Here is a 6,950-nt window from a genome sequence, read left to right as displayed (position 1 = left end):
AAAAAAAAAAAAAAAAAAAAAAAAAAAAAAAAAAAAAAAAAAAAGAGTTCCCTTTTCTCTGCATCCTCACCAGCATTTGTTATTTCTTGTCTTTTTGTTAATAGCTATCCTAATTGAGATGAGATGATAACTCAGTGTGATTTTGATATACATTTCCCTGATGATTAGTGATATTGGGCATTTTTTCATATATTTGTTAGCCATTTGTAAATGCCTTCTTTTGAGAAATGTCTGCTTGGATTATTTGCCCACCCACCCCTCCCCCCTCCACCGCCTTTTCTTTTGAGATAGGGTCTCACTGTCGCCCAGGCTGGAGTGCAGTGGCGCAATGATGTCCCGCTGTAGCCCTGTCCTCCAGGGCTTAAGCGATCCTCCCACCTCTGCCTCCTAAGCAGCTGATACCACAGCTATGTGCCACCATGCCACACTATTTTTTTTGTATTTTTTGTAGAGACAGAGTTTTTCCATGTTGCCCAGGCTGGTCTTGAGCTCCTGGGCTGAAGCAATCCACCTGCCCGGCCTCCCAAAATGCTGGGATTATAGGCATGAGCCACTGCACCTGGCTCACTTGCCCGTTTTTAATGTTTATTTATATTTGCTTATTTATTTTTAATTTATAGAAGCAATTGCACCTTTAGCACATTCCATTGAATCATCTTCAACATTTTTCTCTCAGCTAGGGTGCGCTCGCGTGCTCGCTCGTGCTCTCTCTTTCTCTCTCTCTCTCTTTCTCTCTCGGATGGAGTTTTGCTCTTGTTGCCCAGGCTGAAGTGCAATGGCACAATCTTGGCTCACCACAACCTCCACCTTCAAGGCTCAGCCTCTGGGCTCAAGCAGTTCTTCTGCCTCAGCCTCCTGGGTAGTTCCCAGGCATGCGCCACCACGCCCAGCTAACTTTGTATATTTAGTAGAGACGGGGTTTCTCCATGTTAGTCAGGCTGGTCTGGAACTCCCAACCTCATGTGATCCGCCCACCTTGGCCTCCCAAAGTGCTGGGATTACAGGCATGAGCCACTGTGCCTGGATTCTCTCTCTTTTTTTTTTAGCTCTATCCAAATTAACAAAATTTTAAATATTTCAACAGCTTTAGGGGTACAGTGTTTTTTGGTTACATCGATGAATTGTACAGTGGTGAAGTCTGGTCTTCTGGTATACCTGTTCACCCAGATAGTCTACATTGTCCCCACTAGGTAAATTTTCATCCCTCATACTCTCCCATCCTCCCTACTTCTTGGTCTCTAATGTCCATTATACCCCTCTGTATGCCTTTTTAATCCATGGCTTAGCTCCTGCTCATAAGTGAGAACATGCTGTATTTGGTTTTCTGTTCCTAAGTTCACTTAGGATAATCATTTGCCCATTTTTAAATGAGGTTGTTTGTTTTGGTGTTGAGACGTTTGAGTTCCTTGAATATTCTGGATACTAGTCCCCTATCAAATGAATAGTTTGCAAATCCTTTCTCCCCTTCTGTAGATTGTCTTTTTACCCCGCTGATTGTTTCAACTTTACTGTGCAGAAGCTTTTTAGTATGATATTATCTCATTTGCTTATTTTTGCTTTTTATCGCCTGTGCTTTTGAGGTCTTATTCATAAAATACTTTTCTAGACCAATGTCCTGAAACATTTCACTGTGTTTTCTTCTAGTAGTTTTATTGTTTGGGGTCTTACATTTAGGTCATTGGTCCATTTTGAGTTGATTTTTTTTTTGTATAGGGTGCGAAATGGGGTTCTAATTCTTCACATATAGATATCCAGTTTCCTCAGCATTTTTTTTTTTTTTTTTTTTTTTTTTTGAGACAGAGTCTTGCTCTGGCTGGAGTGTAGTGGCATGATCTTGGCTCACTGCAATCTCTACCTCCTGGGTTCAAGCGATTCTCCTGCCTCAGCTTCCCAAGTAGGTGGGACTACAGGCATGCGCCACCATGCCCAGCTTATTTTTGTATTTTTTTAGTAGAGATGGGGTTTCACCATGTTGGCCAGGTTGGTCTTGAACTCCTAACCTCAAGTGATCTACCTGCCTCGGCCTCCTAAACTGCTGGGATTATAGGCGTGAGCCACCATGCCTGTTTTTTTTTTTTTGTTTTAAAAGATATTTAATTTTATTGTGGTAAAATATACAGAACATACAATTTACCATTTCAAGTGTACAATTTAATGGCACTAAGTATAATCACATTGTTTATTTCAGTAATTTTTGGGGTACAGGTGGTTTTTGGATACATGGATAAGTTCTTTCATGGCGATTCCTGAGATTTTAGTGTACCTATCACCAGAGCAGTATATGTAGTGTTTTATCCATTGCCCCCTTCCAGCCCTCCCCGAGTCCCCACATTCCATTATATCACTTTTACGCCTTTGTGTCCTCATAGCTTAGCTCCCACTTATAAGCCAGCACCATTTGTTCAAGAGATTGTCCTTTCCCCAATAAGTATTCTTGGCATCTTTGTCAACAATCAGTTGGCTGTAAAGAAGTGGATTAACTTCGGACTCTATTGTATTCCATTAGTCTTTGTGTCTGTTTTTATGCCAGTACCAAGCTGTTTTGCTTATTACAGCTTTGTAGTGTATTTTGAGGCCTGATTATTTGATACCTCCAGATTTGTTCTTTTTACTCAGGATTGACTTGGCTATTTGGGGTCTTTTGTGGTTTCATACACATTTTAGGATTTTTTTTCTTCTATTTCTGTGAAGAATGTCATTGGTATTTTGATAGGGATTGCATTAAAACCGTAGCTTGTTTCAGGTAGTATTGCTATGTTAATAATATGAATTTTTCCAAATCTGTGAGTGTGGGATGTCTTTCCGTTTGTTTTTATCTTCTTCAATATCTTTCATCAGTGTTTTGTAGTTTTTCTTGTAGCATCTTTCACTTCCTTGATTAAATTTATTATTAGGTATTTTATTTTTTGGTAGCTACTGTAAATGGGATTGCCTTCTTGATTTCTTTTTCTACTAAGTTTGTTGTACAAGTATGGAAATACTACTGATTTTTATATGTTAATTTTTTTATCCTGCAACTTTACTGAATTTGTTTATCAGTTTTAAGAATTCTTTGGTAGAGTCTTTAGTTTTTTCTATATATATGATCCCGTCGTCTGCAAACAGGGACAATTTGACTTTTCCATTTTCAACTTGGATGCCTTTTATTTCAAGTTCTTGCCTAATTGCTCTGGGTAGGACTTCTAGTACTATGTTGAATAAGAGTGATGGGAGTGGACATTCTTGTATTGTTCCAGTTCTTAGAGGAAAAACTTTCAGCTTTTCCCCTTTCAGTAAGATGTTAGCTGTGGGGATTTTTAACCTGTTTGAAAGTAGATTGTACTTTCTGTCTAATTGATTGTAGTCGCTCTCTAATCTCTTGTATTTCTTGCAAAGCACTCATTGCTAGTCTTTGAGTTCTTATTTTTTTTTTTAAATAAGTTAAAAAAAATTTTTTCTGTCTTGATCGAGTTATAATTTAAAAAAATTTTATACCCCTTAGATTTGCATGTTGTTTTTTACGTAGTAAAACTTATTTGGCTTTAAGTAACTTGGTTCCCTGTTAATTTTTTACTTCCTTGAGTATAATTTTGCTGATGTTTTGGTTCTTATTGATAATTTTCTTTATTTGGAGTTTTATAGTTTATGTAAATATTTTAATGGATTTTGAAAGGAGTTTCTTAGATACTTTATAAATAAATTAAATCGGGGTGAGTTCCTGTGGTATTACTGGCACTACCATCAGAAGGCCCTTCATATTTGAGAGGCCACATAGGGAGCCACCCTGAGCTATCCAACAGCCTAAACTCATGAGGGAGGTCAGGGCTAGCCATGGTTTTGGAAATCATTGGCATTAGGGTCATAGTTGAGGCCTGGTGGCTGAACAAGTCCTTTGAGGGAAAGCTCATAGTCTGTGGAGAAGTTTGAGTTGATTCTCTTGAGGGCATTTGTATTTAAAGGACATGAAGTCACAAAGGGGCCCATGAAAGGGGGCAGGGTCCTGGGACAGTGGAATGTTTCTGGCTATGCAGTCTGGGAGCAGAGGGTTTTCAAGGCTTTACAGAAGTCAGTGAGGATGAGGATCCCTGGCCTAGAAACTGGCTGTTTCTGGAGAAACGGGTACAGGTGAATGAGTGGTATGGACCTTGAAGCTAGTAGGCTGTCTATACCTGCAGACATGTGGCGGTGATAGGAAGGAGTGGGAAAGGCGTATGAGGAAGAGCAGGGTCAGGCTGGGGTGAACCTGAAAGCACGTGACAGGGAGAAGCCACAGAAAAGGGTTAATGGATGAAGCATGTTCCACAGGAGCAGCACAGGGTGCACATGGAGAGAGTGAGTGGGGATGGGGCGGGAGTACCGAGCAGCAGGACTTAGTGTGTGTGTGGTAAAGAGGATGGGTATACAGGAAGATGGTTTGAAGTGTAGTGAGGGAAATTGGGCAGGCTCCCTGGGCCTGGGGTTGGGCTTTTCAGTAGAGGAAAGCAGGCCTCTGCTAAGACCTCTGGAGTGGGGATGAGGCACTGCGGATATCTAGACTTTAACAAAGCCTTGTCTTCGTCTTTCACGTCTTCTATGTTGTCTTCCTGGCTCTGACAAAAACATACACCAGATTATGTGTGTTGAACTTGTTTACAGGGCTTCATGGATGGATGGATGTACCATGCCATGGACATGGGATATCGAATGCCTATTATTTTCGGAGTACAATGGGAGGCAAAGATGACTAATAGCTCTCCAAGCTTAAGAAGCTTACAAGAGCATCAGAATACATAACGATAGTTGCTGACCAAGTTGTGTAGCTGGGTTGGGTAAACAAATACTTTGACAAAATTAAGATTCAAAATAGGCAGGAAGAGTGGGTTAAGCAGTCTATTTAAGATGGCTACACTTCAACTGCTGTGTGAAGCATTAAAAAAAAAAAAAAAAAAATGAATTGCATGAAGACTGGAGTTGGTGGACCTGATTTGGCGAGAGTTCACAGAAGAGGTCACTATATGGTCCAAGACTAGTCTTGGCCTCCTTAGTGACCTAAAGCTTTGTATATGTCAAGAGTAATAATGATAGCTCTTATTACCTACTATATCCTTAATGCCTGGCAGTTTCACTACTGTAGCAACTTTTGGATCCTTATTATCAATCTCATGTGGTATCATTAGCTTGTTTTATTGACAAAATGACACAGGGAAATGAAATTGCTCATCAAATCACACAATTGCAAAGTGAGGGAGCCATGTTCTTTCCAAGCCACAAGCCTTTGGTAAAACTCAGCTGCTTAAAAAGCTAATAAGCCTCAGTGTGCATTTGTAAAAATAGTGTGTCCAGATCGTGGGGCTCCTTGGTGTCTTTGAGCTTGGCTTGCATGAGCCGGATCCCATCTGGAACAAATTGCTCATTTCTAGAGATCCCAGTATGAATAATGATGCTGTAGGTGTGAACAGACGGGGGCGCGGTGGGGAGTAGTAGTGGACAGGGCCTGGATCTGCTACAAGAAGGTTCATGGAATTAAGGATGTAGTCATGTGGCAGAGGGGAATTTACTGTGTCACTTCTTAGCACAGAAAGAAACAGACTGAGTGGGATTTACATGGAGGAACATTTCGATTAGTTCAATTTATAATTGCAACAAGTTGGGATGTTAGAGTTACAGGAATGATTAAATGCTTCTCTATCCATACCAAAAAAAAATTGCTAGGCAACTATTTATATATTTTTTATTTTTTTATTTTTTGAGACGGAGTTTCACTCGTTACCCAGGCTGGAGTGCAATGGTGCGATCGCAGCTCACCACAACCTCCGCCTCCTGGGTTCAGGCAATTCTCCTGCCTCAACCTCCTGAGTAGCTGGGATTACAGGAACGCGCCACCATGCCCAGCTACTGTTTTGTATTTTTAGTAGAGGCAGGGTTTCACCATGTTGACCAGGATGGTCTCGATCTCTTGACCTGGTGATCCACCCGCCTCGGCCTCCCAAAGTGCTGGGATTACAGGCTTGAGCCACCGTGCCCAGCGGCAACTATTTAAAAAATGCTACTCTGCATACTGATAAAGACAGTTTATGTGCAAAAAGACTACAACATTGTATTACCGTATTCCATTAAAAAAAATACATGTGGCTCATGTTTACACACTCAGAAAATGCTTGCAACCAATATGCAGTTCTCTTGTGGTGGAATTTCAGATAACTTTTAAGAACTTCTGTGTTTAATTTTCTATATTTAACATGGAACTTGTATAAGAAGAGCTGGCAGCACAGTTATAGCTAACAATAGTGAAACCAGCCCTAGCTGAAGCAGGAATGTCCTGGCCCTCCCCTCAGGCTCTGCAGATGGGGCCATCATGACAGGGGCTCAGGAAGGGGACAGAACTAGGTCTCTTCCAACTCAAGAAGGAAAGCAGCCGGTTACAAAGCACAGTGTGACTCCACTTTTGTAAAACATATAAACATGTTTGAGGATGCCTGGATAGCCAGGTGTGCCAAGGCATTTCCAGTGGGTTCCTTTGCAAGCAAAGTAAAATGGACATAAAAACCTCTAAGCCCATCACCTGGCACTCATTATGATCATGAGGTTTTCACCCAGATGCCCTCAGAGATGAACTTCCTCATCTAGAGTGCCTTGGGATGTTGGGATATTGCTGAAATCCTTATCAACAGTTGGGCTGGTTGTCCCTCAAAGATGCTGGATCAATTTCAGTCAGATGTTTCAAGCCAGAGGAAGGGGAAGAGCACGAGGATGGTTCCCCCACTCACTCTTCTTCCTCAATTCATGTTCCCTTTTCAAGAACAGCTACCTCCAGAATTGGCAATCTGAATTAAAGAAGGTAGCTCCAGGCATGGGATCTTACGGGAAACCTTACGGGTCAGCAGAATCTTGGGTTCCATATTGGCCACTCCCTACTAGACTTGCTGTTCAAGCCATCGGAACCAAGCAGCATTCAGTGATCCTTTAGCAAACCTAACATCAGATGTTAATTT

Source organism: Cebus imitator, unplaced genomic scaffold (assembly GCF_001604975.1).
Source record: "Cebus imitator isolate Cc_AM_T3 unplaced genomic scaffold, Cebus_imitator-1.0 Scaffold399, whole genome shotgun sequence".
Lineage (NCBI taxonomy): Eukaryota > Metazoa > Chordata > Mammalia > Primates > Cebidae > Cebus > Cebus imitator.
The sequence above is the reverse complement of the archived record's forward strand: the minus strand, read 5'-3'. Positions refer to the sequence as shown.